Source organism: Fundulus heteroclitus, chromosome 18 (genome assembly GCF_011125445.2).
Source record: "Fundulus heteroclitus isolate FHET01 chromosome 18, MU-UCD_Fhet_4.1, whole genome shotgun sequence".
Lineage (NCBI taxonomy): Eukaryota > Metazoa > Chordata > Actinopteri > Cyprinodontiformes > Fundulidae > Fundulus > Fundulus heteroclitus.
Window position 1 is genome coordinate 36,012,542 of NC_046378.1, and position 23,863 is coordinate 36,036,404.

General features: G+C 39.3%; 1 non-coding gene and 1 pseudogene across 1 annotated transcript; both read left to right on the top strand.

The window, feature by feature from the left end:
• Positions 1 to 2,787: 2,787 nt before the first annotated feature.
• Positions 2,788 to 2,923, top strand: LOC118566831 (annotated as a pseudogene).
• An 8,264-nt stretch (positions 2,924 to 11,187) lies between these two features.
• LOC118566838 lies at positions 11,188 to 11,378 on the top strand. Its single transcript, XR_004933324.1, has one exon. It is a non-coding gene; the product is annotated as a U2 spliceosomal RNA (small nuclear RNA).
• Positions 11,379 to 23,863: the final 12,485 nt, after the last annotated feature.

The window sequence follows — 23,863 nt, forward strand, 5'->3', positions numbered from 1 at the left end:
AACATCCTCCAGAGTAGATTTTGTATTTACATCTAGTGCGATTACTCCAGTTTCATGCACAGTAGACCCTGTTCCCTTTTCAGACCACCATAAACTAGCATGTGTCATCAGAATCCCAAACTCCCAACAGCCAACCTTGGGAGTGTGGAAACTAAATACAAGTTTATTGACTAATTTTAGAGTAGCAACAAAATATAAATTTAAGCTTAGCCAATGGATTTCTTTATGTCCTCTATTCGACACTGTAGGTGAATGGTGGGAAGACATAAAAGATAGAACCAAGAAATTATTTAGTAGAGAAGGAAGAAGAATAGCAGAAGAAAAAAGAAAGTGGCAAAGAGGAAGAAAGCAAAACTCCAGAGATACTACAACCTCCTTCACGCTGGGTTTCAAGTGAATGATGAAATAGCTCAACTTAAAAGAATTGATGATTATATTGAACGAAAAAAGTAAAGGTGTGCTGATACGGAGTAGAGTACAACACCTGGAGGAGAATGAAAAATGTACAAGATATTTCTTTAGGAAATTTTTTCGAACTAAAACATCTATAAATACATTAGCCAATACTAAAAGGGAAGAATTAAACGACAATCAGCAGATCACTTCTGAAATTTATGAATTTTATAAGAAACTATACGAAGGCCAGCAGATACAAGAAGAAGAGATGCTTTATTTCTTATCTAAAATGAATAATGAACTAATGGAAACAGAGAGGAGGAACTTAGACCAAGAAATGACAATTAACAAAATAACAAAAGCTATGTTGAGCATGCACAATAATAAATCACCAGGACTAGACTGCTTGCCAAAGGAGTACTATTACACCTTTTGGGACCTCTTAAAAGCCCCCCTGTTGCAGGTTTGTAAAGGAGCCTTAGAAAAGAACAGGTTGCCTGGCACCATGAACCAAGGCATGATTTCTCTAATATACAAGAAAGGTCCTCAAAAGTTTTTCTGGAAAATTGTGAGACCCTTAACTCTGCTAGGAGTTGATGTTAAATACTATCCAAAGCTCTCTTTTTTCCATTTACAGCCAGTTATTTCTAACTTAATAGATAAAAGAACAAACCTGTGGGATTCCAGGACACAGAATGACAGCTTAGCTCTGATCAGAGATACTTATCTTTACTGTCAGGAGAGGAAACTTCCTCTCTATCGTGGGGATTGATCTAGAGAAAGCTCTTGATAGCGTCAACCATACGTTTCTAGAAGCAATATTATGCCAGCTCCACTTTGGAAACACGTTTAAAAGGTGGATAAAACTCTCATATAATGAATGTAGCAGTATGGTGAGGCAGAACAAAGCAATTAAGGGAATAATTCCTCCTGGTAATTATGGTAAAGACATAAAATTAACTATGTATATGGATGATCTAACTCTTTTTATCTGACAACGCTTCTTTTTATGAATGTTTCAACAACATGGGAGAAATTTACACTGGCCTCAGGTATGAAGGTTAAACATAAAAGTGAGTCTTTTTTATTGTAATTGGACGGAAATTAAGTAGTAGAAAAAAGTGACAATAAAGGTTTTAGTTCAAATAGGGAAAAATATGAAGGTTGAGAATTGGAAAATCAAACTGCCAAAAATTCAGGGCAAATTATTACAATGGACAGATAGAGAATTATCATTTATTGGTAAGGTGCTGGTAATTAAAGCAGAAGTGATATCATCCCTAGCCTATCTAGCAACAACTTTTCCAAAGCCTCATAAGATAATGGTCACAATTCGAAGAAAAAAAAATTCAGTTTTTATGGGGAAGCCAACAAGAAATATTAAAAAGAGAAATTATGTACAGACCATATGACAAAGGAGGGAGAGCCATGCCAAATGTAGGAGTCCAATTTAAAGCAATGTTTATAACGCCCATTTTAAGAACTTATTTAGGCCTGCTCCCAGAACCCATTTGGGCCCCTTTTGTCAGATTTTGGCTGGGAAGTCGTGTTGTGAAAGTGTGGGACAAGAGGGTGGTTTTTCACACACCCTTTTCAGATAAATATCCTCCTATCTTCCAGTAGTTCTGTCATTGAGATGTTGCCTAAAGGGGATCACACCAGAAACAATTAAACTAACAATAGAGAACAGGTTATCCTTCTTGGACAGATTGACTCCAGTTGACAAATTGAATGAAGAAAATGTTAAACATGGAAAAATTGTAACAATAAAAACCTGTCAAATACTCAAAGACATAGCCTGGCAAATTGCCAATCAATGTCTACCCACAAAGGCCTTCTTTTATAGGAGGAACTGTACAAGAAGTCCCCGATGCCCCAGGGCAAAATGTGGCGACGAGGAAACCATTAGACATCTGTTTTGGACATGTCCCTTTTCACAAAAAGTATGGTCCTTAATGTCACCTTGGCTAAACAACCTGTGTAAGGAGGACTTAACCTATAAAAAGATTGCTTGGGAAAGAAAGGTACTCCTTTGGTGGATTTTAGTTAACTGTGTTAAAGAAGCAATATGGAAAGTAAGAAATATTTTGATATACAACAAATATGACACAACGGAAATAAATGTTATAAAGAGCGCGGGTTTACAAGTCGGAGAATATATTTGGAGGGATAGTTTGGGAAAAAAGGGTATGGATGAGGTGTTGACGTGGAAAATGCCTGTTTATTTGTTGAACATCTTTAAATAATAGAATTGTTTATGCAACATGAAATGTATGTTTTACCTTTGTGTAAATTAAACTGTGCATTTGTAATAATGTGAAACTGTAACCCTGGTTACAAACTGTGTTTACTGGCCTCATTTGTAAAGAATAATAAAAATCTTGAAAATTGAAATTTAATTGGTTCACCCATGGTGAGGCTCAGCCATTGCACTCTGGGCTGTGCTGACCTATGTGAATTCCCCAAATGTGGGAATCTCGACTGCATAATTTCTGGTAGTGGGGGACTGCGTTCGCGCTCTCCCCTGAATCATTGTTAAAGAAAACATGTTCATCATATAATTCTGGTTAAAGTGCTGTTATGATCAAATATGGGTATATACAGGATTAGGAGGCTACGTTATACTTTATTTATATCTGAGCTTAATGTGTCATGGCTTTGTTGGTCTTTTGGTGTTATTATGGTTTTTACATCAATATTATTTTATAAGCAGGTTGAGGTAAATTTATTTGTAGAGCATAATTCATACACAAGTTAATTCAAGGTGCTTCCTGTTCCATAAAATTACAAGAAATAAGATCATTTAAAAATTACTTTATAAGTTATATGTCTCTGTACATTTCATACTTGTATGGCTTTGTAAATATTCATTGGAGTTAAATTATTCTGTTCATAGTGTTTTTTGTAATCCGCCTATTATGATATATCTTTTAATCCTTGTGTAATTTTGTTTGTGTTGTGTGCGTTTGCCTGTTGCTTTAATTCTACAAGTTTCCCCGTTGTGGGATAAATCCCTGCCACTTCTTTGTACTAAGGTATGATCTCCTCATTATTTAAAAAAAGATCTAGAAGTGAACTTAAAAATTGGAGACCTCTAACCTTGTTAGGAATTGACTTATATTTTTTGTCTAAAACTTAATTTTTTCGTATCCAGTCAGTAATTGAAAGCCTAATAGGCAACAAACAAACTTGTGCAATACCAGGACATAGAATGACTGATAGCTTAGCTTTAATAAGAGACAATTACCTTTATTGTCAACAACGTTCACTCCCATTGTGTATTTTGGGAATGGACCTGGAGAAGGCGTTTGACAGTGTGAGCCATAATTTTTTGAAAGTGGTATTTGAAAAACTGCACTTTGGTAACAATTTTAAAAGATGACTACATGAACTATACAATGAGTGTGGTGGCGTAGTATCTGTAAATGGGAGGCTTACTCCACCATTTACAGTAAAGTCAGGAGTTCGAAAAGGTTGTCCAATATAACCTATCTAATTTATTGTAGCAATAGAACCTCTTACTTGTGCGATGAGACAGAACAGCATAATTAGAGGAGTAATTCCTCCTGGCAGCAACGGCAAATAAACCAAATTTACAATGTATATGGATGACTTGACCCTCTTGCTTTCAGATAATACACCCGTATGTGTCAGGATTTGTTCTGATGAACCCGAACACCACCACACACAGAGCTGCGTTTTAAGGAGTTTTATTGAAGGCTTTGAGTAATGGAGATGGAGACCAGAGACTGTACCAGACAGGAGCAGACGAGTGATGGAGGAGATGGCTGACGGTAGAGACACGGTGAAGCTGGAGCAGGCAGTTGGCTGAGCAAGGCGTCAGAGGTAGGGCTCTCAGGCTAGAAGGCGTGAGACTCAGGCAGGCAACAAGGAGTGAATGCAGATGACCCAATGACGAGGAGCAGACTGAAGAGGGCTTATATAGGAGAGCTGGCAGGTGTATTGAGTCCGGACTTGATTATTGCAGCAGGTGAAACTGATCCAGCATGGAGTGAAGCAGGGCAGAGTGGATGGTGGAAGGATCTGGAACTGTCCATGGTGCAGAAGGGAGACCTGCACCCTGACAGTATGTAAGAGTCTACAGGTGTGTGAAAAATGTAGTTTAGCATCAGCTCCCAAAAATTAAAGGAAACTTAATTCAGTGTAAAGACAGAGAACTTTCTCTTATTGGTAGGATTCTTGTGTTAAAGTCAGAAGTTATAGCGTCACTGGCTCATCTGGCAACTACCCTCCCAATCCCATATAGAATAATGTTCAATTTCCTCTGGGGAGGGCAACACGAAAAGTAAAAAGAGAGATCATGTACAGATCTTTGGAAAAGGGAGGTAGAGCAGTTGCTGATATTGAAATTAAAGGCAATGTTTGTGACGCCGATTTTGAAAGCTTATCTGGACAACTCGATGGAAGCAATTTGGACATACCTTGCTAGATTTTGGGTAGAGCGCCGAGTACTGACAGTGTGGGGTAAACGTGTGAACCTAAATACCCCCTATTCAGAACAATACCCTCGACTGTTTGAACCAGTTCTAAAAATATTACATTGTAATTTACAACTAACGACATTAGAAACTATAATGCAAACTAAGATAGAGGGAAAACAAATTCTCTGTTAGGAATAGAACAACACCGGTAGAAACCTTGTCTGAAGACTTCAATAAATTTACTTGGATAATCGTCAACAGTAAATAATTGACTAACGCACATAAAGACCTTGCATGGCAAATAGTGCCGGAAAGTTTATCAACAAGAGCATTTTTCAAAAGAAGGAATTGTACTAGAAGTCCTCAATGTCCAAGATTAAAATGTGGAGATAATGAAACAGTGAAACATCTGGAAATGCAGATTTGCTAAAAATTTGTGGTTTCAAGTGTTACCGTAGTTAAATTCAATTCAATTCAATTCAATTTTATTTATATAGCGCCAAATCATGAAACATGTCATATCAAGGCACTTTACAAAGTCAAGTTCAATCATATTATACAGATTGGGTCAGATTATACAGATTGGTCAAAAATGTCCTATATAAGGAAACCAGTTGATTGCATCAAAGTCCCGACAAGCAGCATTCACTCCTGGGGAAGCGTAGAGCCACAGGAAGAGTCATCTGCATTGTACATGGCTTTGCTGCAATCCCTCATACTGAGCAAGCATGAAGCGACAGTGGGAAGAAAAACCACCCATTAACGGGAAGGAAAAACCTCCGGCAGAACCGGGCTCAGTATGAACGGTCATCTGCCTCGACCGACTGGGGTTACAGAAGACAGAGCAGAGACACAACAAGAGAGACAAAAAAGCACAGAAGCACACATTGATCTAGTAATCTGTTCTACATTAGATGGAAGTAGCGGGTGAGCCGTCTTCTCTGGATGATGTCACAGTTAACAGAACGCCAGACCAGGTGTACCTACTATGAAGAAAAAGAGAGAGAGCAAAAGTTAAAAGCTGAAATGATGACAGTCATTTCAATGTAATACAATGCAAAACTGGAGAACAGTAGACTGAAGAACAGTAGAAATCAGTAGAGTGAGAAAATTAGACCCTGGTGTCCTCCAGCAGCCTAGGCCTATCACAGCACAACTATAGAGATAGCTCAGGGTATGAGCCACTCTAATTATAAGCTTTGTCAAAAAGGAAAGTTTTAACATTAGTCTTAAAAATAGATAGGGTGTCTGCCTCACGGACCAAAACTGGGAGTTGGTTCCACAGGAGAGGAGCCTGATAGCTAAAGGATCTGCCTCCCATTCTACTTTTAGAGACTCTAGGAACCACCAGCAGACCTGCAGTCTGAGAGCGAAGTGCTCTGTTAGGAACATACGGGGTAATTAGAGCTCTGATAAATGATGGAGCTTGATTATTAAGGGCTTTATACGTTAGAAGGAGAATTTTAAATTCTATTCTTGATTTAACAGGAAGCCAATGAAGGGAAGCTAAAATTGGAGACATATGATCCCTCTTGTTGATTTTCATCAGAACTCTTGCCGCAGCATTTTGAATCAGCTGAAGACTTCGAACTGCATTTTGTGGACTTCCTGATAGTAAAGAATTACAATAGTCCAGCCTTGAAGTAACAAATGCATGGACTAGTTTTTCAGCATCTCTCCTGGACAGAATGTTTCTAATTTTGGCGATATTCCGGAGGTGAAAAAAGGAAACTCTGGAAACCTGTTTAATATGGGATTTAAATGACATTTCTTGGTCGAAAACAACACCAAGATTTTTAACTTTATTACCAGAGGCCAAGTTAATGCCATCCAGATTAAGGGATTGATTAAGAACTTTATTTTTTGAAGACTCTGGCCCAAAGATTACAACTTCTGTCTTGTCAGAATTTAAATGCAGGAAATTTAAAGTCATCCAGCTTTTGATGTCATCAAGACATGACTGCAGTCGAAGTAACTGATTGGATTCATCAGGATTTATGGATAAATATAGCTGAGTGTCATCAGCATAACAGTGGAAATTAATCCCATGCTGTCTGATAATTTTGCCAATCGGAAGCATATATATAGTAAATAGAATTGGTCCAAGGACTGAACCCTGTGGTACTCCACAAGTGACCCTAGAGTTTGAGGAAGATTTATTATTAACATGAACAAACTGGAATCTGTCCGACAGATAAGATTTAAACCAGCCTAATGCTTTTCCCTTAATCCCTACAGTATCCTCAAGTCTTTGTAGGAGAATATTGTGATCAACTGTATCAAATGCAGCACTGATATCTAACAGGACAAGTATAGACACAAGTCCATTATCTGAGGCCATGAGAATATCATTGGTGACCTTCACCAGAGCTGTTTCAGTGCTATGATGAGCTCTGAAGCCTGACTGAAACTCCTCAAGTAGGTCATTACTTTGTAAATGTTCACATAGTTGATTAGCAACTACTTTCTCAAGAATTTTAGATAAGAAAAGAAGATTAGATATAGGTCTGTAATTTACTAACTCATCTTGATCAAGAGATGGTTTCTTAAGTAAAGGTTTAATAACAGCTACTTTAAAAGCCTGTGGTACATATCCATTTACCAAGGATAGATTAATCATGTCTAAAATAGGACCACTGATCAAAGGGAATACCTCCTTAAACAACTTGGTTGGGATTGGGTCTAACATACAGGTAGAAGGTTTAGATGAAGCTAAAATTTTAGATAGCTCAGAAAGCTCTACTGCTTTTAAACAGTTCAGACACTGCGCAGGTTCTAAGGATTCCTCCAATGCTGCCTCACTTACTGAGGATGAGGTAATCATGTTTGGGAGGATGCCAATTATTTTATTTTTAATGGAATCAATTTTATTTATGAAGAATCCCATAAAATCATTACTGCTAAGAGCTAAGGGAATGGATGGATCAACAGAGCTGTGGCTCTGGGTAAGTTTGGCAACTGTACTGAAGAGAAATCTAGGATTATTCTTATTCTCCTCAATTAATGATGAAAAATATGCTGCTCTAACTCTGCGAAGGGTCTTGTTATACAACAATAGACTGTTCTTCCAGATTAAGTAGGATTCCTCTTGGTGTGTAGAGCGCCATTTTCTCTCCAATTTCCTAACATTGTGCTTCAAGGAACGCAGCTCTGAATTAAACCAAGGAGCCAGCTTCCTGTGAATAATCACCTTCTTTTTAAAGGGAGCTACATTGTCTAATGCAGAACGCAATGACGAAGTCATACCGTTTACAAAGACATCTATTTGTGAATTGGAAGAAACAACATTGCTGCCATCTACAGGGCATTTCTGCAATACGGAGGATATTAAAAAGGGGACAGACTCTTTAAGTTTTGATACAGCATTATCCAATAAAGATCTACTATAATGGAACCCTCTTTTGGGGGTGGAGAACTCAGTTAGATTAAACTCAAATGTTATTAAAAAATGATCAGATAGGACAGGGTTGTGAGGAAATACTGTTAATTCTTCACAATCAATGTCATATGTCAGCACAAGGTCTAAAGTATGGAGCCAAGAGTGCGTCGGTTTATGCACATTTTGAGCAAAACCAATTGAATCTAGGATAGTTTTAAAGGCTACACTAAGGTTATCGCATTCTGTGTCAACATGGATGTTAAAATCACCCACTATAATAGCCTTATCAGTATTTAACACCAAATCAGATAAGAAATGAATTGTATACCTGTGACCTAAAATGAAAAGATTGCATACGGACTGTTTAAGGGAAACTAGTAAACAAATTAAGTGTATTGGTGGATAATTGTGTAAAAGATTTGCTTTGGAAAGCAAGAAATATCATGGTTTTTAAGAAATGTGAAGTGCCTGAAAGTACAGTAATTCAAAGTTTGCTTTATTTGGTTAAAGATTATATTTTGAAGGATATTCTTTGTAAAAACAATGAAGAAATTGAGTTCTTGCAGAAAGTACCAGAAACGTATCGGGACATGTGCAAATTATACTAAGGTAATTCGGGTAGAACCCTTACTGGTCGAGTCAAAGGGGAACAGAATGTGAATGTTTTGGTTTTGTATGGTAATAGCCGCTTTTTTGCTTATTTATATATCCACTTTGTTGCTGGGCCAAATGGGAACAGAATGTAAAGTGTTGTCTTGTTGTATATAGTACATTGTCAACAAAGCGCGTCTATCAACAACGGAGCGGAGGCTGCTGCTGCTGGGGAGGGTGCATGTCGTGCGCATCCGTGCTTGTAGCGGTTGAGAATCACAACCGCACATCATCCTTCTTAACGCGTAGTCTACACTATAAACTGTCAATGAACAGTTTATAGTGTAGACTATAGTGTAAAACGTTTTGCGAGATCTCGCAAAAGTTTTTTTTTCCTCCATGTCCTTTTAGGGGCTCCGAATATTGACCTGAATATAGGGCGTGTTTTTTTAATTATTATTATAAGCAATGTGAAAAAGTCAGGTCGCTTTATAATCAGTGTTTAACCGTTAACACATGCTGATACAGAACCGCAACAGCAGGGGGCGCCAACGTTTTGTAAAGCCGGTGACATTTCGTTGGCAGGGGTCTTCTTTTAATCACAGCAAGGAGAGGGAAAATGAAAATAGTGACGTGGTGATTGTCCTGAGCAAAGAAGGTAAAAAGTGGGGCAAGTTAAAGCTGAGGCAGAGTTATGATGCTAATTTTAAGATTAATGGTGGTTAATTTGGGAGAGGTGTCAAAAAACTGTCAGACTGCCAACAAATATGGAGCTATTGAAAGTAATGTGAGGAGATGGCAAGTCCAAAAAGATCTTCTAAAAAATACGAACAGTAAAAGAAAAGCTCTTCACGGTCCTCAAACCGGCCGCTTCCAAGAAATTGAGCGGAGAGTTTGTTATTGAGAAACTCATCTATTGGCTATTAACTCAACTATTGCTCTGGCTATTACCAGAGCAATTATCCATCTGAAAGCGTTGGATGTTGCCAAAGAGGTAAACATACCCGTCACCCTTCCCAGCACCCGCCCAGAGACTTTGGAGAGAAGCTGCTATCTTTTCAGAGGTATGTGATTGATTTGAGGAAAAACAATTTTTATATTAATGAAATATCAACTTAAATGCCACCAACATAAAACAAATAGGTCTTGTTGATGTTTAGTGGAAAACCAGTAATATTAAATTAAGGACAAGAAATGCCAACATAGAGATTTGAATCTGTATGGCCTACATTAAGAATATATATAAAAAAACAAATAGAAACAAATCAACTAAACAAGCAAAAGATATTTTGATACACACACATATATAACATACATAATCTTTCTTGTCTTCCCTGCCCCCTTGCCTGTTGCAGGCATGTATGTGTGCATGCACAAGTTTGTTTTCATGTGGCTTGACTCGGGATTGTTAGCTTGGAGAAACATATGTTATTCTCTGTGGCATGACACCGTGTCCCCTGCAAGAGAGAATTGTAGAATCAAAGTAATTTATGTTTATTTTATTAAGTTTATTTTGCCGTAACGCACGATTGGTTAACATTTTTAACAAATGTTTCTTAATTTGTACACTTTGTTTTTCGACGGTTTCATGTTCTCCTGTTTTTTGTGGTTTATTGTTTTTTTGTTTTTTTTTAACTAATTTACTTGAAATGTGGAATGTGCAGAATGCAAAGTTAAAATTTTCTGATTTATGATGTCGGAATGTCGGGGTGGTGGTCGCGGTGTGCTGTGCAGGCCTCAGTTACATCATCAGGACAACTTTTAAAGTATTTTTAAATATTTACCCTAAAGTCTTTATTTTGTGAACTATTAAAATAAACTTAATAACTCAGGAACTGTGTCTCGAAAATGAACTCCCCAAATCTAACGTTTAGTTTGTGCAGAACAGCGCTGTTCTGTCTTATCACTCTGTTGCAGAACATACAATAACTGCAGTAACACCGAGTCGCCACTAGAGACCGCTGCAGACTTTCTGTGCAGAATCAATACCGTCAAAGGTTTCATCAATTTCAGCCGCACAGCTTTATTCAAACTGATCAAATGCAAACATATTTAATTTTACACACATATATAATAGTTACGTTCACATTTAAACGTTTCTGTATGGGAAGTACCCTTTTAAACGTTGTTTCAGCCTTTACGCGTCCTATTGGAGGAGAGCGTACCACGTGACCAGAAATAAACAACTCGGCTCGTTTTTCATTCACGTTTGTAGTTAAATTTGGATCATTTATCGTTATTTAACGCAACAGAACAAACAAGTAGCGTTTGATTGCCATTATCTGTTGTCACTGGGTTTGTAAATGTTAAAGATTTCCGAACCAGGAGTGAAAGCGTAGTCTGTGAGAATGAGTTGGTCTCCTCCAGCGTTTTTCTGGTATCGCTTCTCGGCCTTTTGGCTAAGATCAAGTGTAGTATCTGTTCTTATCAGTTTAATATCTGATACGTCCCCTACCCGGGGACCATATATTAAATTGATTTTTGGAACAGGGAGATGGAATAGGGGCTTGCTCCGTCCACTCCACGCATCGACCTGGTATTGCAGTACCTCCAGGACCGGTGCACCCCCCCAATTATGTCTAATATCAATTAATATGGTTATCTGACAGGTTAATTGGAATGCTATTCCATGAAAACCTGCGCATAAAACTGATTTGTTACATTCATAGTGTTTAAAAATGATGTTCATCCTTTAGTTTGAAGGAATTTGGAATGGAATCTTAACAGATTTGAAAGTGGTTTAATACATTTTATTGGTCAGAAATGTATCCATGCAGATGGATGAACTGGTTCTTTCTGCAACAACTCTGACACCTCTGTCCTCTCACTGCTAAATCTGTCTATTCCCACACCAAATTAACCTAACTCTAGCCATATGTATTTCACTCCGCCTAGTCACTCACATACATCTGGGACAGATCCATAAGAATTGCCTTTTTTGAAGGCTGGGCCTTATCAAAAATCCTTGCATATGATTGGATAAGCCACTTGTCTGTCATCTTTATCGACGTGCTATTTCAACCACTTACACTGAAGCAACCCGTGACGCTGATGAGAACGACGCAGGAAAAAAAAAATGTGTTTGCGGCTCTAGTGGCATGCGTTTTATTGACAGTGAGCTGACAGGAAGAGGGGGGAAGACAGGCGGCAAAGCGCCGCGGGTCGGAGTCGATCCCTGGCCGACCGCGTTGAGGACTAAAGGCCTCCTAATATGGTTCGCTAACCGCTCCGGGGCGTGCCCAGGAAAACAAAACTTGCCAAATCCGGTCGGGAGAAGGGCGAAAACATGGTTTCCACCAACAAAAGCCTTCAGAGCCGTTCTCTGATGTTCTTTTAATGAAACAATATTAGGTAGATTGGACAACACAAAAGAAATAGCAGCATCAATGTTAACGCTTGCTTCCTCGATGCGAGCCGCCATTGCTATCTGAATCAAAACACGTCACGGTCGCTTCTCCACTACGTCACATCTATGAAACTCCAGCCCTGTGTCCTGATTGGCTAGACAATAAAATTGGTTGGAAAAATCACTTTCTATGGGAGATGTCCCAGATGTATGTGAGTGAAGCTAGGCGGAGCGACATACATCTGGCGAGAGTCAGGTTAACACCGAATACCCTAAAAATGAAAAGCCACGATAGTTTACAATATCGGAATAAACGACGATGTAAACATGCTGGCCGGATTATTGCGATCAGATTGTAATTAACTGGAACGAAATTGTAATCCAAATGAGTCAGGTGGTTTATGGCGATGCATGTAAATGCTTGTCAGGATCAACTTTTTTCTGAATGTGGCGAGCTGGCCTGTTTGTGCATGTTGCGTTCGCTGTCAGCGTGATGTATTTCTGCTTTGAGTGGCGGAAATATTTTGGGGAGCAAAACTGTCTCTGCTCCCACTACAACCTTTCTATTTGAAACATTAAAAGAGCTCAAAATTAATTATTCAGTAACGATTTCATCGTAATTAGAACCTGGTGCAAGCCTATCCAGGGCGCTCAGAAGACAAAGTCGTAATATACTGCTTTGTTTGCTATTGTTGTTGTTCAGCAAAGATGGAAGTGGTTCTTCTTCTATGGTTTTGTTTAGGGAAAAATCTTCTTTTGTGTTTTTTTAAGGGAAAACTGATAATTGTGCATGTCAGAGTGGATCTATTCTGAATAAAGCCAGGTGCACATAGTGATTGGATTAATTCATTGTCAAGTCCCATCGTTCTAAGACATAAAAATAGGGGGTTTTCAGCTGACGTCACGCTCACGTGACTACTCAGCGCGTCCGCCATATTGGGTGGCAGTCGTTTCGCACCGTTGACCTGCATTGTATGACGCCTTAGGCAGTATTGGAAGTGAACAATGGGGAAAACGTGTTTAATGGTTGGTTGCACGGCCCGTGGAGGTGGAGATCAACGCTTTCTATCGCCTACCAGCCGTAATAGTGAATCAGTGTGAAAAAAAAAAACAGCTGTCTGAACAACGCCGTCACCTATGGCTGACACAGATATCCAGGTCCGATTTGGACGGTGTTAAGCTGGAATACGCCAGAGTCTGCGGTGCTCACTTTGTCACAGGTAATTAACTGTTAAGTATTTAAAACATATAAGAAGAATATATTAATAATAGGGCTTGGGCGTTATGACTTATTACTTTCCGCGGCTGTCGTGTTGACTGCCTCCGCCGCCTCTACTGCCTATTACTACCGCATACTGTACTCCCTCTCTCAGCCGTGTTTTAATTTGATTAATTTCACCTTAACTTGATTTCAACCATGGTAAACCGTTGCTGTATTGTGGGCTGTAACAGCGCAACACATGATCGCCATGGGAAAAACATAGAAACAGATTAATTTTCCACCGCTTTCCTGCCTGGAGGCGCAACCACGGAGAACAACTGTTAGCGATAACAAAGAGTCGGCTCGCTTGGATCGCGGCTGTAAGTCGACCGAACATAACTTTCCACAGTATCCCGATGTCAATGAGAGTGTGTTCTAAACGTTTGAAACACATAGCAGCAAGTTAAAAGTACATTACATTCGCGAGTGGTTGTTAGCGCTAACGGTTAGCATGTGCTAACCCGTCTGAGCACAGCTTACCTTTGAACGAGTTGCTGTGTTCCCACTGTTTGCTGGCTTTATGATCTGCAGCTCCTACCGGCGCCAATACGGTAAATACAACTTAATTTTGCACTGGTCATTGTTCTGCTTAAATAATTAAAGCCGCGAGCGGCGTCGATCGGCCTTGCAGCCAAGCGCCTTCGCGCACCGCCCGCCAGCGGCGGGCGGTGCAACACATTTGCAACACATTTGCGTCGGATTGTTTACATTTTTACCATCTTATTAAAACTCACCCGTCCACGTATGATGGCGATTTCCTTGATGTACATAACCAGATGTGAACTGGTTGTGAGCCTCTAGATCCTTGTAAGCTCTCATTTCCTCAAGAGTGTGCAGAGGGTTTTCACCGAACACCAGGTAATGCACTATGTCGCCGTGCTCTACATTTGGCCAATCATCTGGATTACGGCTAAACAAGGCACCGTGGAGGGCATACGGGTCCATATGGTCGATCACGGAACATTTCCTCAGATATACGTCCTTATCTGGTCGCTCTAGCGTGCTGGCGTACTTATCCATTCGCTATACGATAATACGTGTAAGACAACTAGAGATAAGGAAGTGTGCCACCCAATATGGCGGACCGGAAGTTGGCCAGTGACGTCAGTGAAAACACCCTATTGTGCTGAGTAATAGGATGGCACCACCGCTAGAGACTAGGGCTGGGCGTCGATTCAAATTTCAAGAATCGATTCAGTTTGATCCAATCCAATGTCAAACTGGATTGTTGGTATTTAAAAGTTTTTATTTTTTAGCTGTTACCTGAAATTCATGACTGTCCAGTTATGCAACATATTCATACTAGTATCATATTACCGTTCAACAGCAAATTAATAAAGTAATGGTGGCGGCTGTAAGGACCAAACCGTCTCCCTGAATGTTGAAACAACAGTTTTCTCAAACATGCTGTGGGGCAGAAAACCCAAACAGGGTAGAAAACAGAGGATAACAGAGATGTCTACACCTGCTATTTCTATTCAATTCAATCCAAAAATACTTTATTAAATCAAAGGTTATCAGGCTCCTCTCCTGTGGAACCAACTCCCAGTTTTGGTCCGTGAGGCAGACACCCTGTCTACTTTTAAGACTTAAAACTTTCCTTTTGAAAAAGCTTATAACTAGAGTGGCTCATGTTACCCTGAGCTATCTCTATAGTTATGCTGCTATAGGCTTAGGCTGCTGGAGGACATCAGGGTCTATTTCTCTCTCTCTACTAAGTTCTCCTACTGCTCTCCAGTTTGGCATTGCTTGTCGTCATTTCAGCTTTTAACTTTTTGTTCTCTCTCTTTTTTTTCTTTATAGTAGGTACACCTGGTCTGGCGTTCTGTTAGCTGTGACATCATCCAAGGAAGACGGCTCACCCGCTACTACCATCTAATGTAGAACAGATTACTGGGTCAATGTGAGCTTCTAGCTTTCTGTGTCTCTGCTCTGTCTTCTGTAACCCCCAATGGGTCGAGGCAGATGACCGTTCATACTGAGCCTGGTTCTGCTGGAGGTTTTTCCTTCCTGTTAATTGAGAGTTTTCCTTTCCACTGTCACTTCCTGCTTGCTCAGTATGAGGGGTTGCTGCAAAGCCATGGATAATGCAGACGACTCTCCCTGTATCCCTACGCTTCTCCAAAAGTGAATACTGCTTGTCAAGACTTTGATGCCATCAACTGGTTTCCTTATATAGGAAATTTTTTGACCAATCTGTATAATCTGACCCAATCTGTATAATATGATTGAATTTGGCTTTGTAAAGTGCCTTGAGATGACATGTTTCATGAATTGGCAATAAATAAATAAAATTGAATTGAATTGAAAAAGGGGCACTAAATTTGGACACTAGCCTGGTGCATTATTAAAAATCCAACATTCAAAATTCACTTCACGGAGTGAAGTGTAAAGGCTCCTACATACTCGGGCGAGCTGCGGATTTTGCTAAGACTCTCCGTGGACGGTTTACCCTAGTCCAGCGTATCTGTTGCCTACATTTCTTGGAGCAGCTCAGTGTCACATATAAAACACGTCGATGTGAAGACTTCCAGCTGCCAAGCAGTTTATAGTGTGACACCATGTACGTGGTAGTAAAAAACTTTAACTCTGAGCGTGCCTGTCAGCACGGACTCGTGTCTGCGGCAGTAATGCTGGCTCACACATTTAAGTACGCAGTGAAAATTATTATTTTTTTTTTAAATCAATCTTTAGTTATATGAATCTTTAGGAATTAATATGAGAACCGATTCATTATTGCAAAGACTGACTTCATTTTGTATGTTTTCTTATGGCTGCTTTAGTTTCTCCTCAGGATGTATTTCTCCTTTGAAACTTAATTATTTTTGGTTTGATAAGCAGTAACCTGGTTAGTTTTTATGTTTGACGTTTTGTTATTTCTGTGTTATAATTCAAATACAAAGACAAACTTCAATGCTGCTGAAGTTGGATCTAAAATCTGGTCTCATGAGGAGGGATTTGTTTTTCAAATACAACTTTTCTATTTTGGCTTCATATGTGTTTTTTTTTTACTTCAGAATATATTTTAATAATTTTAGAAACTAAAATCAGATTTTAGAATTTATTAGAACCTAAAATGACAGATAATTTTCATGTCATGATACAGAAAGTTTTTGACTTGAAATAGGGCTTACTTCTTTCATCATGAGTATTTGCGTCATGTGTGTGAAAAAAAATGTGAACTGTGTGAGATTCAATTATAGTGTAGGAAGGGTTAAGGCCCAGATATACACATGCATTTAAATAACTGACCTAACACCTCTCAGAACACAGCCTTTTTCTTAGCTCGCTGGTGTTTCCGCAACCTTTAAAACAACTTGAGTCACCTTCTTGCTTTCCGCTCTCAACCATGTGACTTTTGGCCACAGTCAAAATTCACTCATGCCAGATTTTTAGGCAGAAAAGTTGGTGGCTGTTATCTACCAGAAAAACCTGTTAAAATAAATCTGCTTCTTTCAATAGGCAATCAATATTTTTTTAGAAAAATAGACATGTTTAGGTTTTTCACAACCTAATGTACAACAAAATGTATGTAATTGCACTTGCTAGTTGCTGAATAACTAGACACTGAAAGACAAGGTCAAATATATTATCTATTGAAGGAGAACATGAAGTTGTTAGCCAAAGTAGCTCATCTGAAGCCCCTCTCCAGGACAGTTTCACAGCTAAACAGAACATCAGGCCAGATGTAGCTATTATGAAGAGAAAAAACAGAATATAAAGTTTAAAAAATGACAAATAATACAAAGTTGGAGTAGTAGGAGAAAGTAGCAGAGTGCGGTTTGAAAGTTATTATGGTTATTATGTCCTCTAGCAGCCTAGGCCTATAACTACAGAGATAGGTCAGGGTAATGTAAGCCACTCTTAACTATGAACTTTCAGAAAAGAAAGTTTTAGGCATAGTCTGAAAAGTAGACTGGGTGTCTGGCATGATCTTAAGTTTATGCTAACCCAAAATAAGACAGTGGTGAGGGCAGAGCCATAATGATGGAATGGATTTAATGAGAAGACAGAGAAACTTAGAATGAACAAGGAAACACAAGAGCCAAGAAGGAAGCTAAAGAACAACAGTAAACAACAATAAAACCTTGGGTGTAAGAACAAAGACAAATCCAGCAACGGGGAAACAAAAACCAGGAACCTAAAATACAATGGGAAGTCATCAACTGGATGAAAATCAGGTGAGTAATAATCAACAGAATATCAAACAGCTAGGGGGAAGGACTAAGGTGGGGAACTTAGGAAGGCCCAAAACAGAAAATATACATGAGCATAAAAACATAACAGATAATCATAACAGTGTCTGCCTTATGGATTAAATCTGGGAGTTGGTCCCACAGGAGAGGCGCCTTAAAATCTGTGTCCCATTGTACGTTTAAAACCTCTAGGAACCACCAGTAGACCTGCACTCTGAGAGAAAAGTGCTGTTTATATATATATTTATATATATATATATATATATATATATATATATATATATATATATATATATGTCTCCATCCATCCATCCATCCATCCATCCATCCATTTTCCAAACCGCTTAATCCCTCATGGGGTCGCGGGGGTTGCTGGTGCCTATCTCCAGCGTTCACTGGGTGAGAGGCGGGGTTCACCCTGGACAGGTCGCCAGTCTGTCGCAGGGCAACACAGAGAGACAAACAGCACAAACAACCATTTACACACTCACTCACACCTAAGGACAATTTAGGGAATTGTCCTTAGGTGTGAGGTGTGAAACCTAACAGTCATGTTTTTGGACTGTGGGAGGAAGTCGGAGTACCCGGAGAGAACCCACGCATGCACAGGGAGAACATGCAAACTCCATGCAGAAAGACCCAGGGGTGTACTCGAACCTTCTTGCTGCAAGGCAACAGCGCTACCCACTGCGCCACTGTGCAGTGGGTATATATATATATATATATATATATATATATATATATATATATATATATATATATATATATATATATATATATATATATATATATATATATATATTAAGGCTGTCAGTTTTAACACGTTATTAACGCGTTTGACCATTATGCCGACAATTTTTTTAACGAGCGTTAATCACACGTTCAATTCAATTCAATTTTATTTATATAGCGCCAAATCATGAAACATGTCATCTCAAGGCACTTTACAAAGTCAAGTTCAATCATATTATACAGATTGGGTCAGATTATACAGATTGGTCAAAAATTTCCTATATAAGGGAAACAGTTGATTGCTTCAAAGTCCCGACAAGCAGCATTCACTCCTGGGGAAGCGTAAAGCCACAGGGAGAGTCGTCTGCATTGTACATGGCTTTGCAGCAATCCCTCATACTGAGCATGCATGAAGTTAAAACACACACACACTGTTCCTAATGTTTTTTTCTCCGCAGCACTCTCCGGACTGTGTTTTTATTTACCCTAGCCACCTTCCGTAGTTCCAAGAATGCTGGACACTGTAGCATAACAGACCCGGGCTCACTGTTGCCAAATCCGCTTGTTTTAGGCAACTTTGAGCTTTTTCTTCTAAAGTCGCTTGTAAATTTCATGAGTTGCAGGTTTTTTTTGGGCTTGTTTCTGAAGGTGAAGTTGCTTATTTGGGCTCTAAAATAAGTGATGAGTTATAAAGAGACCTGCTTGTGCTACAGACATTGAGTATAACCAGCTGAAATATCCCTCCACCTCATTACGTGCTGGATCACATCCTCCTCTAGACTGACACAGGAGCATTTACAATAACCGGTGATAACTGCTGAAAGTAGATTACACGGTGCAGATCACCATTTGGAGCAGAGATTGGCTCTGAAGATGAGTTTTCACATGCTGATAACAATGCAGAAACCCAACCCATAAACCGTATATTAATTTGTTGTCTCTGTATTTGACTAAGACAGAATCACATTGCCAAATGAAGAACCCTGGAGTTACAGTGTCAGCACATGAAGCTGTGCTAAACAGTTCTCTTTAAAGAGTATTAAGCTCCTGCCCCTGTTGCAAGCAAAGTGTAAGACTCTGGAATGACCTGGAAATGTTAAACCTTTTTCCAGGCTTTAAAAAAAAAACTGTATGAATATAGATATAAACAGAATGCAAAAATATACAAAGAAATTGTTGTTTGTATTAAAGCTCAGGATTAGATGAGTGTGAGAGAGGGTGAAAAAAATTAACAATACAACTTATGACTTAATTTAAATGTAATATGTATTAATTTATATGTAAATGCTTAATATAATTTCTATCTTTGTTTAGGAGGCAAAAAACATTTCGGCATGAAATCCGTCCGTCCGTCCGTTTTTGTCCGCCTATCCGGGGTCGGGGCGTGTCGCGGGGGTAGCAGCTTCAGTAGGGAGGCCCAGACGTCGGCATGAAATATTTATTTATTTACACATTTGTTTACACATTGTGTAAACATCAGGGCATTATGATTTGTGGTTTAGCCATTATTGGCCAGTGTTTAACATTTTATGGCACCAGGATGTTTTCATTCCAATTCTGAAAAGTGCTTGAAAAATAAAAATATTTGTTGTACAAGTTTTTTACTAGTGTCATTTATTGCAAAATTGCATAATAAAATGCCCAAATAGGCTTTTGAGTCCCCCTACAGGGATGAGGTCAGCAATCTGACACAGTGGTGCTCCAGGAACAATCTGATCCTGCGTGCATGATTGCTTGTCCTGTTTGTCTGTATGTTGTACTGTGACTGACTGACCAGCTGTCCGGGGTGTACTCTGCCTCTCACCCAATGACTTATGGTAACGACACATAGGCACCATGTTCTGATGCACCCCACCCCTCGGGAAAAAGCATGTAGGCTATCATTAAAAAAGTAATTGACATTTGTCAGTCGGGAAAACGTTACAAAGCCAGTTCTAATCACTCTGAAATAATTATTTAAAAATGGTCCATTTTAAATCTATTCATGTTGTCTTTGTCTGAAAATAAAATGTATTTGGTCTTAGATACTTAAATGTCACAGATGAAAAAAGAATATGAAAGTGGGCAAATACTTTCCCACAGTGTGGCAGATTTAGATATTTGATCACGTGAAGCGGAGGCTTCACCTGCAGCTCAGATACTTTTTAGATACAGTTTATTTAGCTCAGAAGGTGTGAAAAACATAAACAAAGTCCGGCGCAAAGTGGCATGTAGCAGAGAGCTGCTGTTCAGACTTGTGCTGTTGTAAAATGACATACATTTCAGCAGGTCTGACCCCATCAGATTTCTATCACTAAATGTTCCGAAAACAAAAATGTGGAGGGAAAAAAAAGTAGATAAAACCATTTTAGCCCAAATGCTTGACAAGCTGCTCCAGAAGCTCCAGATCAGTTTGCAACAAGTTTCCAGACTGCTCGAGACAGTTGGTTTGCTTGAACTGAGGACTCCCCATACAATTTTAATCTGTCTTATTTACTAAGTTTATTTTCGAGATGACTGAAGTAGTTTTGTTGAGAACTACTTCAGTCCTCTCTTCTAGTCTGCCTTGCGGTTGAGGCAGTTATTCGTGGTTAACTGGCCTGTTTTATGTGTCTGTCACATGTGGGTGTGAGTGAACAAGTATAACCGAGCCTGTAGGCTGCCTGCAGAGTTGTTTGCCTGGGGATGATAAATGTCAAGTGGTGAAGATGTTATCCATACGCTATTGAAAACCACACAGATGTCCCTTTTTATATGCTTGCTTTCTTAACCTTTAATGGACCTATTTATTTAGTATCCTACTCATCTTTTTAACATTTTAACATCTCAGTACAGTGGGTCTTTTTTTTTTTTTTTTAGATCTACTAAAGCCTTGTCACAAAGTACGTTTCTATGCATGTCATGAAAAAAGCCGTAGTTCATTTTTATTTACCTAAATTGTGCATGTTTGGCTTGAATAAATAGAAAGCTGTCCATTTTTCTTGTAGTACTCTACACTCAATATCCACTTTTCTCCTTTCTGACAAAGACATTTTGGCTAATGAGGGTGTAAAGGAAAGTACAAAAGTAAGTGCATGTATCGTTGTAATCACTGAAGGTGCGGCCACCCTGGCCCACGCTGACCACCACCAGACTGATGGCGGAAAAAACTAAAACATAAATTCGGTCGCTTAAAGGAGCTAGAAGTAATACTGATACCTTGTGGCAGCTTGCCTATCACCACAATCTAATATGCCGTTTTTAAACAGTGTGTTGCTGTTGTGAATTTTTCCTTCAACGGGACAGGTATATGATGATGTATTCTGTTCTATTTCTGGTCTGCTTCCCTTACTAGCCACCATGTTTGCAGGCTGCTGCTCTTTTGCCAAGATAAAATACCGAACGCTGGGCTTTGTTTTGGGAACTATGGGAACTCTCATATGATAGGCCCAGGAACCAGGAAGTAAACAAGGGCTACACTCTGAGCCAAAGTCGTTCGGGACCGTACCTCTAGGTTTGAAAAGAGAAAAACGTGATTAAGACATTGTCGATGGAGAGGAATGATTGTTTTTAGGGAATGTTACTTCCATCCCAGGTGACAAATGAGAATGATTTAGGTTGGATAATTGGCCCCAATTTTGCCCCGATTTTCCCCTTCCGGCAGTGTGTTAAGAGTGATCTGGTCTGCTCTGTATAACGTCTGGACTGCTCCGACCTCAAATCGTGAATATTGTACATCTTGAATTGTCTAGGCCCGGTGTTTTCCAAGAACAAACGAGCAGCCAGCCTGTTGAATGTGATGGGTAGCCAATGACAAAAGGGAGGTGAGGGAAACCCCAAGAAAAAAAAAGACAGCTCGCCTCCATATCATAGTGCAGCAAACTTAGCTCTAGCCCCCATTTGCATTGTCTCCACTCCTTTAACCAGCAGCTTTTCTTTTTGTTATGTTTTTTCTCTGTTAAAATTAGTCCACAAACCATCGCCATTGTTCTTCCTCGTCCTACATGTTTATTTACTCTGAACTCTCGTTTAATGTTGAGAGGTTTTGCAAGATTTCCCGTCATCTGAACGACATCTGAATGATCCTGAGTGAAATCTTTTTGTGTGGAGTGTCTTGTGCTCGCCTTCTCACCGGGCACCACACACTGTACGAGCAAAACAGTTTTATCTATGCCCCCCACTACGACAGACAAAAAAAGCACAGTGAAAAGCTTTTTAGGAAGTCGATGGTTGCTAAGAGCGGCCTGGGTGTGAGTAGGTGCACCTGCGTTCTGGGGGTTGGAGAGCAGCGTTTTACCCCCTTGGAGGGAGGTAGCCAGTCTCCTCTGCAGGGTATAGCAGAATGCAATGCTCAGAGTCTAAAGCAGCACATTAGCCATCATTGGCCAGGAAATATTTGATTCCTGAAACTGCATTTCCTGCTAATTCTCCCATCTGCAAGGTCTTCCAACCATGCCAATGCATCCACAACCTAGCAGCATTACGCAGAATTCTGTGTTTGACTGTTTACAGCAGTTAGAGTAGGCTAACTGCCTTACACCTTGTCACAATTATCTGTTAATCTGTGGAACCCATCACCCTGGTGATCATCGAGAGATGTGATCGCTGAAAACCCCGATAATATTTTGTGCAGACTTTTATTCATTTGAAAGGTCCTTTTGTATAGTTATATGTCACCAGCTCCAGCATGATTAACACTACGGTTTTGAATGCTTATGGTGAAGTTCATGTATGACAGGAGTGTCCAAACTTTTTAGTATATGGGCCAAAATTGTCAAGCCAAAGGAATTTGGGGGCCAAAAATGTAATACATTTTTTTTAAACCATAAAAATGATGTAAATATTTTTACCTGCTCTACAAAATATGGTCATTTTAAATAAATAAATTAGTCATTACATACACAGCGTGCGTATGCACACACACATTTCTGCATTATAATAATAATAATAATAATAATAATAATAATAATTTTGCAAGTAACAGTAAACAAATTACCAAAAATATCTTCAATGATGTAATGATATGCAGAGTTGCGGTTCTAGTTGAGAATTTGCATATACTATACATACAAGTAGCCATTGTACACTTTACACTTCTGCTTGATTGTGAAGGCCACCACAGGGCACACACTGCTTCTAATGCGGAAGCTGACAAGACAAACATACTCAGGGGGTTAATTGAAGAGTTTAAAATCAGATATGACTCCCTCAAGTCATGTGATCATTTCTTAGAATTTAATCCTTCAACATGGCCTGAGGAAATGAAAGACCTCCACAGTTTTGGAAACACAACAGTTTGCAGCATTCTCAAAAAATATGAGGCCGCCTTGCAGCTTGACAAAGACACCATTGTGACAGAATGGATGCGCTTAAAGCAGGCAGGAAAACGCCTGGGAGCCTGATCTGTGTGTGACTTGGTCCGAATAGTTAAAACAAGTAACCCAGTTGCTTACTCCAACATCAACAAGGTGGTTAAGCTGTCTCTGACACTGCCTTTAAGTAGTACAGCTTGTGAGAGGGGATTCACGCATCTCAACATTATAAAAAACAAGTACAGATCTC